The sequence below is a fragment of the Pangasianodon hypophthalmus genome, chromosome 1 (assembly GCF_027358585.1).
Source record: "Pangasianodon hypophthalmus isolate fPanHyp1 chromosome 1, fPanHyp1.pri, whole genome shotgun sequence".
Lineage (NCBI taxonomy): Eukaryota > Metazoa > Chordata > Actinopteri > Siluriformes > Pangasiidae > Pangasianodon > Pangasianodon hypophthalmus.
The window spans coordinates 33537835-33550673 of record NC_069710.1 but is presented as its reverse complement, the minus strand read 5'-3'; positions in this window follow the sequence as shown (position 1 = coordinate 33550673).

The window sequence follows — 12839 nt, the reverse complement described above, 5'->3', positions numbered from 1 at the left end:
CCAGGGGACACAGGGCACAAGACGGGGGACGCCCTGGACGGGGTGCCAACACATCAAAGAGCACAATCGCGCACATACACACACCCATTCACAGACTACAGACAATTTAGAGATGCCAATCAGCCTACAGTGCATGTCTTTATCCTGGAGGAGGAAACCAGAGTATCTGGAGGAAACCCCCGAAGCACAGGGAGAACACGCAAACTCACCACACACAGGGCGGAGGAAGGACTCGAACCCCCAACCCCGGAGGTGCAAGGCAAATGTGCTAACAAATAAGGTACTGAAAAATATACATTAATAACAATATGGGGTATTGTGTCAAAAAAAAAAAAAAAAATGGAAGCAGTGAGTCAGAATATTACTGGAGAGAAAACTAAAAAGTGTCAACATTTCAACAAAGGAACATCTCTGTAACAATAGCAGATGAATTTCTTCTTCTGGATAATATTAGAAGAATGTTCTGGAAACTTTACGGATGTTCCAGACAGGTCCTGTATACACTATGAAATGATGTTGCAATTATTACAGAGAGCCTCATTTATCACACTGGATACAAACAGATTTATTTCTTAAAGTTACAAAGAAATGTGGTGTTCATGAAAATCTAGTTAGCTATGAGCTTTGCCTTTAATGGAGTTTTAAATGTAAATGTGCCATGAACACACTTGGAAATCTACAGCTGAATGGCATTTATCATCATGTGCATGAGAATATGAAGAAGCTGAACTTCTTTAACTCTGTCAGGAACTTTTAGCTGCAGTGACAGAGGGTCAGGGAAATAGTGAGGACCCATGTGTAGGAGTTTATTAACATACACAATCCAGATTCTTAAGAGCTTAGTAAAAAAAAAAAAAAAAAAAGCAGTTCTAGGTCATACACAGGTGAAGCACTGAAGAATAATGTCCAAATGGTAATTCAAAGGCAAGCTGAAGGTCACAGGCACTAATCAGTAGACAGATTATAAATTGATAAAAGGGGAGAGATCAAGAATCTAGGAAAGGACATTCACTGAAAAGGCAGCAAGAATAAAAGTGCAGAACTTACATAAACTACTGGTGAGGCTTCATGTTCTTACTGCGTATCCATTGTGCTTTATATAAAAGACAGACAGGAAATGGAAGGACTAGATGAGGAAGTGTTTTTAAGAACTCGGGGGAGGTTGCCATCTACTGGCGTTAATTGTCAGTGACTGACGTGACATTACAGGGTGTCCCAAAAGTCTCCATACATAGAGGAAATTAACACTTTTTAGCAAAAGGTCTCCCAAAAGTTTTCATACTTAGTTTATATTATATATTTTTTTTCAGATAGCCTTTAAGAGTGCCTTTGACAAAAGAAGAACGTATTGAAATCATTCTCATTGCTGGATCGGGAAGCTGTCACAAGGTTGCGATGGACTTTAACAGGAAACATGGCGAGCACATCACACACACCACACTGTCAACAAACTTATTAACAAATTCAAAAACACTCCAAGTGTTGAGAACCAACCGAGAAGTGGACGTCCACGAACATCCACTGACGAAAGCACAACCGATGTGGTGCTGGCTAACACAGTCCCCTGTGTAAGGAGACTTTTGGGACACGCTGTAGTTTAGTTTGTCCATGAAAACACTTACACACAACTTTACTAAAAGATTGATAAATAATGAGAGGATTGTCGTCCTCCTAACAGTTTACAATGATATAACTGATAACACCCGTCTAACTTCAGAGGATGTTCAGAGGGCTTGGTTATCTAATCAAGTATAATCACATAATTTACTCAAATCAATTCATAGGAAAAGTTACAAAGGTTTACATTAGACTTGGGGGTGTGGCTAGAGGCGGGTTAATGTTTGTACCTTTCTAAATTTCTTGTGACTTCATTATTATAAAATCCAAGAATATCAAATTGCATTAGCCTGACCTATTTACATTTAGACAATTCTGTTCAGTAGATCAGGGACTTTTCTTTATAAGTGCTGTTGAATTCTGGATTCTGATTGGTCAAAATCAGTCAGTTGATTAATTTTCTATAACAGCAGCTCTGACAATAATGCAGCTCCAATGTGCAGTGTTTATCAATTTCCTAATAAATGAAATTAAAATGTGCTGAAACATCACCGATTGAATTGGTATTTAAGTAAAAGAAAATATATGTAACTAATGATGTCTGAGAATTGCAAAAAGAATTAAGATCTAAAAGAAAATGTACAGAGTCAGGATTTTTTTTTACATTTAAATGATACTTAAGTATGTTAATAAAATACTTTCCACTGTTCCAGTAAGGTTGAACTTCTTAAAATGTATGAATATGTTCACAGAAACGTTCTGAATTGTGTGCTTTCCCATTACTTAATAGAAGCGCTTTAACTGTGGAGTTGTCAGAGCCATCACTGAGTCCAGACTTTCATTCCTAACACTTACTGACTGTAGTTACTGAATAATTCATAGAATGGTCAGTTAGTGAAATCATATACATTAGGGAATAAGATGCTTTAAGATAAATAGCTGAATAGTAATCCAGGAAGTGAAGGGTTAATATCATTGTGCTTTGATTAATATTTAATAAATGAAGATTATTACGTAAGGTTGGATGTTTTTATTGTGTGTTTTGGAGTTATTTTGCTCGGGTATTTACTTGTGTAACCTTTCCTCTGTGACTTTAGTGATTAATGTTATTCCTCACGTCTCGCCCACACACACTGTCCAGAGGGACTCGTAGCTGAAGGAAATATGAAGCTGCATGTCGCACTCGGCTTGGAGCAATCCAATTAGCACATAATCACACCTCCTGTGCACAGTGTTGCCCTAAAGCACTGTGTGAAGAACAAACACACACACATAGGTTTGAGAGAATTACACAAGCTTTGTGCACTGTAACATCTCAACGTTAAACCAAGAAAGTGATCCCCAATCTTGTGTGAAGACACTATATACTGTGAAAGTTCATTATTTTCCTACAACAGCACATCACCAAGTGGTTTATTCCTCTTATACCACAGCAATTTATTTATTACTAAATTGACATGTCATACTTTTTTAAAATCAGTTTATAGTTACATTTAATGTTGTAGAATTTCAGTGAAACAACTTAGTTATTGTTCTTACTTACGTTATAGCAGCTATAAACGTTTGTTCCTTCACCAGACCCTTTCTCTCTCTCTCGAAATTAATAATAAAAAAAAAAAAAAACACAGACTGTTCTCTTTGGTTACAGAGAAACTGCAAAGCGTAAACTCCTCTGTCCTGAAAATGTCAGAAAACTTAAAGATACAGCTTTACCTCTGACTGTTACAAAGCGCTGACACTGGAGACTCCTTCCATAAATCAGAATCAGGATCATTTTATTCTCCATATACTTCTACATTTATTAGGAATATTTCTTGGTTTTTGGTCACAACACAATAACTCAATTCAACACACATCTCAGGCAACAGAATACAGTTACCATCCTAATATACAAATATTGTACCTACTATACAAATATGCAAATACAGTGGCAGTAGAAGTAGCAGCTGGATACAGTTCACAGTGCATTAAATGGAGTGGAATAACTGTGATATATAATAAATAATAGCAATTATATATAGTTTATAAAAAACTTTTAGTGCAGATTGCTTGTTACTGGCAGGAGAGCATTGCAGTGATTACTGAATGCAGCCAACATGAATGATAAATAAACATCTCCTTTCAAATAACTTCACCACATCTGCAGTTCTTCAGCAAAATCTTTTTCATCTGTTTATGTGGAGTGTTCAACATTACAATTCCTTTTAAACTAGCTGTTACTATATTAAGGATAACGTATTAGAATAAGCACAATATAATTTAATATAAACCTGTTTAATATAAACCTGTGATTTGAGCTGCACTACTGTCAGAGCTACTGTTACAGAGAATTAATCAATACCTTCTGACCAAACACAATCCAGAACTCTTTATCTAATTTGTTTGGTGTTTAGGTGATGATTCCCAGTTGGATCTTTGTGCAGTTTTAACGGATCAAGTCGGATGAGTGGTGAAACATCTTTGTAAATTAAATAAATGAGACTCACTATGACAAGAACGTCTGGAAATGACAGCAGTGCATTAATGTGGTGGCTAAGGTAAAGAAAGTAAGGGCTTCATTACAAATCAGGGATAAATCAGATCATGATGTTATGTATAGAAATTTGCACAACGACAAGAAGTAGCATGTGCTGTAATTGTTTCAGTGGGAGATAAATGCTTTTGGACATGTCATAAAACTACAGAGCCCCAGGGGGACATGGCGAGGGAAAAAAGTATGAAATGGGAGGAAAAGTTCAGTGCTATTCTATGCTTTTTTGCACTCCTCCAAGAAACTTTGCCTTCTCTCGCAATTTTTTTTGTGTTCTTAAGCAAAGATATTTGTGTTCTCTCACAAACACAAATATCTTTGTGAGTGAATGCAAAAAAAATTGAGAGAGAATGCAAAGTTTCTTGCAAAAGCATAGAAGCACTGAGCAAATGCAGAAGGATAGAATAGCACTGAAATAGAAATTTTCCTCCCATTTTCATACTTTTTTCCATTACCATGTCCCCTTAGGGGCTCCGTATAAAACAGAGACCTACCATCTTCATAAAATCTATTTTTTCTGTCATGAGAACATAGTGTCTTAATGGTTTCTTAAACCTAAACCTGGCCATTAAACAATTTAACACTGGTGACTTTAACACTAGCATGCTATTGCACCATCTGTCCAGCAGAGGTCACACTCCACTCAGTATTAGGTAAAGAAAGCACCCATAATGTCACTTGCACACAAATCCATTGCAGTGAAATACTTTAATGTAAATATCCTTGCTTAGAAAGCTCAGGTCAGAGTGCAGGGTTAGCCATGATGTGGTGCTAATGGAGCAGAGAAGGTTAATAGCCTTGGTGATGCTGGAGCTTGAACCCTTGACCTTCTGATCAGCCTGGAGACAAAACCACTGATTACTGATAATATTTTCCAGAAGTGGTGCATGCTGTTTAAGTGTCCTACCGTTTTTCATAAAAGTCTATGATTTTAGAATCCAGAGATACAGGATACTAATGAAGGAAAATATATTTTCAGTCTATGTTTAATCTAGGAACCTTGATCTAATACTAGATGAGAAATAAACCACATTGTGTGGTGCTGTTATAATAAATTAATACGAGACAGGTGAAGTGGGGTTACTGTTAGCAGACCATCTTTGTTTTTTTCCCCTACGTCCCCATAGGTTTTATTCCACTTATACCACAACAATTTGCCAAGATTTACAATTTGTATTTAATAAAGAATGACACATCATACTTTTATCTGGTTATAGTTACATCTAATGTTTAGTGAGTTAGTTCCTGTTCTCACTTTCACTATAGCAGCTATTAGTTGTCATTCCCTCACCAGACTCTCTTTTCTCTCCTTCTCTTGAAGTTAATATGACAAAAAACTTAGTTTGTCATGTCAACAAGAAACCACAAAGCGTAAACTCCTCTGTCCTGAAGATGTCAGAAAATATAACGTTTTACCTTTGACTTTTACAAAGCGCTGACACTGGAGACTCCTTCTATAAATGTTTAACAAACATTTCCTTACAGGAAAAAATTCATATCAACAATTTTTTTCTTAAAAATTGTTTACATGGAGTGTCCTCTGTATGAGTGTCTGTGAACGACCTGTTGCTATAGAAACGATGACCTATTAGAATTAGCGTATTAATATAAACGTGTGTTTTGCAGCTGCACTACTGTCAGAGCTTCTGTTATAGAAAATTAATCAGCTCAGTGGTATAAAATGGATATTTTAGCTGATATTGCTCAGGCACTGGAACTATAAAGTCCCTGTGCATGTTGTCCAAGGAAAATAATTACTCCACATTCTTGGAATTCTGCACTTGCTATTCATTAAGTAGAACTCATTTCCGTTTTACCCGAGTCTCTTATTCTCCTTCAAATTATAGTGATTTGTTCATGGGCACAAAATACAAATCCCACAAATGAGTAAGCTGATTGGGAATGAAGGCCAAATAATTTATAATAGTACTTAAAAAAAAAAGATAACCAACAAATCAATTACTGCAATCATATTATTACCTCTGTGAAGGCCATGTTGTTGACAATGTCTTTACATGAGATTATAAGTAACTGTAAAACCAATTTAATTTGTCTCCTGAGCAAACTTCGAGCTCTTTTTGTTGTAATTCTCATTCGTGATCATTATTCCAGTGCTATAAAGAGACAGGAGGAGAGAAAATACAGCCTTGTTTGAATTGCAAATATTAAAGTGCCATTAATCCGGAGTGGAAATATTTAATTACATGATGTTTCATTAATAGAACAGCGAGATCTGTGGCCTGTTAGTGCACAGTAGGGTGTGATGAGCCTGTTTAAAGCACAGTCTGCAGAATGGAAATAATAATACCTGACAAAACGCCACAGCAGAGGCTTTATCCTGGCTACTTAGGTGGCCATTTCCCTGAAAGCCTTCTGGAGATTGCTTTACAAATGATCTCCCACATAAATGTTTAGAAGGCAGCTTGCAGTGAACAGAGGGATGAGTAACCATTAGGAATTCAGTAATGAGCTATAAAATTGCTCTTTATTTACAAACATTATCCTATTCATAACAAACAAACTGGATGTTTTTTTTTTTATCAAACTTGTGATGTCAGTGGTAGACATATCAATCGTAGCAGTTGAAATACAGTGTGCTTATCACCTTCACTCACAATGGAAAGATTTTTCTTTGTCAACGCTGCTGAGATTAAACTTTAATGATGTGTCCAGAAACTTAGCAACAAAGCCAAAGAAAAAAGCCACAAAAACTGGAGGTTAAACTCCACCGGTTGGCTTGAGAGTCTGTCAGATTAGCTTTGTTCACATAATGAACCATTTCTGCTCCCTGATATTTCAAGCTGTTTCTTTGATTCCACTGCAGATTGTAGTTTTTTTCATAACACCTCATAAAGTATTTGACTCGGCCACTGTTCTTGTTGTAATGGAATTAAAATTACGCTATGAAGGCTACACCCGGCAAAAACTCAGAAGTGTGAAAAGCACCCATTAAATTTATGTTTTTAATAGCATTCTTTAAATATGCTTTCTCAAAAGTGTTTCTAATAAATAACCTTGCAACAAAAATGGCTAATAGGGTAGATATCTATTTTTCAGCTCCTAACTTAAATGACTGAGTCTGTAGGTGCTTTCCAAATAGTATTTGGTAAATATCAGGTAGCTAGCTAATAATTAATCATATGTGCTAGCTGTTACATGCTGTGAGAAGCACAAAATATCGTTTATTCAAGCGATTCCAAAAATTGTAATCAGTGTCCCTAGTAGGCAGAGCTCAGGTTAAATAGGAATCCATAATCTATGTCCAAAACACATAAAGGTCAAAACCAGGAAGTACACTGAAACAAGACTTGGAAAGCAAACTGCTACAAAGCTACAAAGATACAGCAGGGTTTACACAGGCAAACTAATCAGGGAATAACATAAAACAGCTGAACACAATAGAGTAACCGTGACAAGACAGAACCATGACAGGACAAAAACAAAGGCACATGGTATAATAAACAAAAGCACATGGAGAACTAAGGACAAAACACAGCATGCAAGCATCACTCACTGCGTTGGGAACGGTAACACATGCTGATGGGGGAATTCATGACACTAGCCACATAAACTGGTATAAGCTAGATCTATAAACTAGTTAATTTTAGCCATGAAAAAAATATCTGACAATCTACAATTATAAATCTTAAATCTTAAAAAAAAAAACAATAGATAAATGTCAGCTACCTAAAAAACAAGCATTTCATGTACATTTGCAGATCAACACCTCCATCGGGGCAACATTCTGTTCTGCAATGTTTGGCAAAACTTGGTTTGGCAAACTAAATTATGTGATTGCCTTTTATGAGAAAAACACAGGTGATACTGCCTTCATATCTGGCCAAATTAAGGCTCCTCAGTGGGGAGATACTTTCTGTTGAGGACTATCTTTTTCTCTGAAGTGTGAAAATGTCTACCTAGGACTCTTCCTTCTGACTGGAATCTGTAAGTAAATTATCTTTTGACACAAGAGTGAAGTGTTTTTTTTTTTTTTCTTTCCTTGGTCCCCCCGTGCCCAATACAGGGCAAATCAGAGCAGAACCATCGCTAACCATCATGTTTTCATATTAACCTTTGAAGAGATTGTAAGACAAATATAGTGGCAAGCATATCTCAGTGTAAAGTGGCTTGGAGAGTTATACACACAGACTTGCTTTTTTTTGTCATTGGTTGTTATATCTAACAGCAAATCCTGAAGGTTCAGAAGATCTGTATGTAGAACATAATTTTAGGCTACACCTCAAGTTTGTTACATTTAAACGCTAACCCTAAACCCTACTTTGGTATTGCAGCATGTGGAAACTCTCTGAATCATTGTGTGAACATAATTTAAGTGTGGAAGCCCTCATGACACTCATATGTATAGGTAATTGATTAGTCTCAGAAGGAAGTGCTTTAAAAACTTAAAGAAAGTTATACATGCTTTAAAGGCAGTAACATATCATGATGTTAACAAGATGCCGACACACACTAATGGTTGCTAACTCTGAAATCCAGAAGGCAGCATTATATGCCAACATTTGATTCATTTATGACTTGATGCCTTCCTTTCTTCCAAGTACTACTTGGATGGGCAGCATATTACATTTCAAACATCCCCATTGTTGGTGTCAGGGGATCATACAGGGTTTGAATGCAAATTCGGGTTTATTAAAAGCGATCAAAGCGGGCAATTCAAAGGGTGCAGCAAACAGAATACACTAGGCTAGGGCAAACTTGTAAACAATACAGAACAGATAGAAAGCAGGAATCAGACTACGCACTGAACAGTGGAATATCTGGGTTAATTAAAGGGATTAGTGTGATTGGGAACAGGTGTGCGTGATTAGTAATCAGGGGGCTGTGAACAGGGATATAAGTAATGTGATCAGGTGGTGTGTCCTGTAGTCCATTACTAAAAAGTTATTTTGCTGATTAAAACATCCGTAACATTTAAATGTTAGCAATTCTTTTGAAGTTCCATACAATTTTAAGCCTGGCTATTCTGAAGCCCTGACATTGGAATCATGTGTGATTATTTGCTGGGAATTGGGGTAGGACAAAAATATGGGCTGTACACACACACACACACATCAGTGAGCTCATGGTCAGACTCTGGCCTGTGGATTTATGTCTGTGGATGTTGTGGATATTAGCAGTTAGATGCAGAGCTGCAGGACATAAATTCACCTGCTGAGCTCTTCCTGCTGTTATGTAGACGCCTGTGTACTTCAACACAACCTCTGTCTTTCCTTCTGCACTGACATTTAACATTAAAGGCAGTCTTAACCACAAACACTCTTGAATATGCCCTTGGCTCTCTTCACTTGCTGTTCCTAGCAGATCTTTGAGTGAATGGCATGTGTCAGGGGAAGATAAACAGTGCTAGTAAAATGCCTTGCCTATGGGTACAGCATCCAAAAGGTCATGTCTAGGATTCTGCTTGTAGACTCTTTATGTCACAGCCAAGTCAACAACCAGAGAAAAAAATTCCTGTGATTTAAACTGGTGCCATTCTAGTCCTTGTAGTGCATCTTCTACCACGCGAATATTTATTGTTCAAATGACAATAATTCTGGAGCAGGTCTGAGACACCCATTTGACACATGGAATGCAGGCCTGATCAGAGCCACGTTCACACAAAAGCAAGGCCATGGTATGGACCATAAACCTGCCTAAATTGATCAATTAATGCCTTAGATTTACTAATAACCTTACTGTCTCAAAATTAGTTTCCCTACAATGTAGCATTAGTAGTGGTAATTGTTTCCTCTGTATCAGCACTTCAAACTGGTTCATCAGTTTGACCAGCCTGGCCTGTGTCAGACAAAGATAGATTTCTCAGCTTAGTTGTTTTGAGCTTGTCTGTATTGGATGATTCAGCATCTCATTACAGAATATTAAACCCAAATTCTTTCATCTTCAGTAAACACTTTATCCTGATCAGGTTCATGGGGAATCTAGAGCCTCTCCTGGGAACACATCCTGTGAGATGGTAATACACCCTGGAAGGAACACCAGTCCATTGCAGGGCACATTCACACATTCATTCAGACCTAGGGGAAAGTTAACATAGTCAGTCATAATATTGTAAACTGTTTGAGTATCCTGTCAATCATATATCCTGTCAATTCATGCTCTTGCCATATTCCAGTGGCTTATGGAAGCTGTTCTTGTGAAAGTAAAGTTCTTCAGTAGATAATCTTCACCTGGATGATCTTCCTGTGAGATTGCTTCTTAACTGTTGTGTGTAGTGTAACAGATTTAAAATTATTAGTGCATGCTAGAGTTACAGCATCAAGGTCTATCAAACCACACTTGCATTCTGTGCATGCTTTGACTGCAAACAATGACCTTGTGGCAGGACCTTGTGGCATTCCACCAAAGGTACTGAGGACCTGTGCTGAACCGCTGACTGGAGTGTAAATCTCACTCATCTAACAGATCATTCCAAACTACTTCAAACACTCCACTACTATTCCTGTGCCAAAAAAAGCCAGACTAGCTTGCGTTAATATCTACTGACCTGTTACACAACAGCAATAGCCATGAAATGACTAGAAAAGCTAGTGACATCAACAACATCATTCCAGACCCCCTTAAGTTTCATTACCACCCAAACAGGTCTGTGGACAGTGCATTTTACATTTCCATTTCCATTTTACACTTATGGCATTTGGCAGATGCCATATCCAGAGCAACGTACAGAAGTGCTTTAAAGTGTCTATCAATAAAGACATCCTGATATTGGTTTGCTAGGTTACAGACTAAGAGTACTATCAGTTTACAAAACTCTGTTAGGAGGTAATATCGTATAAAAAACACACAGACAACACAAGAATTTTTTAAGTGCTAAATTAAGTACTTCATGAAGAGGTAGGTCTTTAGTCATTGTTAGTCATTGTTTGAAAACAGCCAATAACTCAGTTCTTTCATTCATGGGAAGTTTATTCCACCACCTCGCTGCCAAAAGAGGGAAAAGCCTTGATGCATGCCTTCTTTGTACCCTGAGAGATGGGACCAGTTGAGCAGTGCTAGAGGATCAGAATGAACGTGGTGCAGTGTGGGGTGTGATGAGTGCTTTAAGGTGGGTGGGTGCTGGTCTATTTTTCGCTTCGCAGGCGAGCATCAGGGTTTTAAATCTGATGCAGGCAGATACAGGAAGCCAGTGGAGGGAGCGTAGCAATGGGTTGGTGTGGGAGAACTTAGGAAGGTTGAAAAAAGGTCAAATGGCTCGCAGAGACAGACTTGCCAAGAGTGAGTTGCAGTAGTCCAGTCTCGAAATGAAAAGAAACTGAAAAAGCACCTGAGTGGCCTTTATGGATAGAAGTGGACAAATCCTTCTGATGTTGTTAAGAAGAAATCAGTATGACTGTGTTTAGCAACGTGCAGTGCCCGAAGGTGACCGAAGGTGAGATCTGAGAGTTGTCCAGGGGGATCACAAGATCCTGACATGGGGATACATCACCTGGGATGAACAGCATTTTAGTTTTGCTGAGATTAAGTTTCAGCTGATGAACTGCCACCTATGATGAGATTTCTGTAAGCTGAGATCCAAGCAGACACTTGAATTTCTGAGGGGAGAAACGAGAGGATAAATTGAGTGTCATCCACAAAAGAGTCATGTGAGGATATGACCTCACTAAGAGATCGAGTACAGAGTGAGAACAGAGGAGGACCAAGCACTGAGCCTTGTGGGAGAACAGATGTGGATCCCCTCTATGTCATCTGATATGACCAACCCTCCAGGTAGGAAGCAAACCATTGCCGCGCTGTGCCACGAATTCCAAGACTCATAAGGACAGACAATAGAGTCTTGTGGTTGACTGTGTCAAACGCAGCTGAAGGACAAGGAGGATGAGGACTGATGATAGTTTGGCTGATCTAGCAGCATGGAGCTTCTCAGTGACTGCTACAAGAGAATTTCTGTGGAACATGCTGCTTTGAAGCCAGAATGGTTAGGATCTTGGAAGTCATTCTGTGAGAGATAGAGAGACAGTTGATTGTAGGTGGTGCATTTGAGAATTTTAGAAAGAAAAGAGAGAAGCAATACCAGTCAGTAGTTGTTGATGTCTGAGGGATCCAGAGGGGGTTTCTTCAGAATAGATAGATAGATAGATACAGTCAGGTCCATAAATATTGGGACAGTGACACAGTTTTGGTAATTTTGCCTCTGTACACCACCACAGTGGATTTGAAATGAAGCAGTCAAGATGTGACTGAAGCGTAGACTTTCAGCTTTAATTCAAGGGGTTTAACAAAAATATTGCATTAACTGTTTAGGAATTACAGCCATTTTTACAGAGTTCCTCCATTTTCACAGGCTCAAAAGTAATGGGACAATTGACTGATAAGCAGTTTCATGGCCAGCTGTGGCCTGTTTCCTCCTTATATCATGATAAATTAAGGAGATAAAAGGTCTGGAGCTGATTCCAAGTGTTGAATTTGCATTTGGTAGCTGCTCATGGGAACTCTCAATATGCCGTCCAAAGAGGTGTTGATGCAAGTGAAGGAGGCCATCATTAGGCTGAAAAACCAAAACAGACCTATCAGAGAGATAGCAGAAACTTTAGGAAGGCCAAATCAACAATTTGGTACATTCTTAAAAAGAAGGAATGCAATGGCGAGCTCATCAACACTAAAAGGCCTGGGAGACCACAGAAAACAACTAAAGTGGATGATTGCAGAATTCTTTTCTTATTGAAGAACAACCCCTTCACAACATCTAGCCAAGTCAGGAACACTCTTGAGGAGGTAGGCCTATCATTGTCAA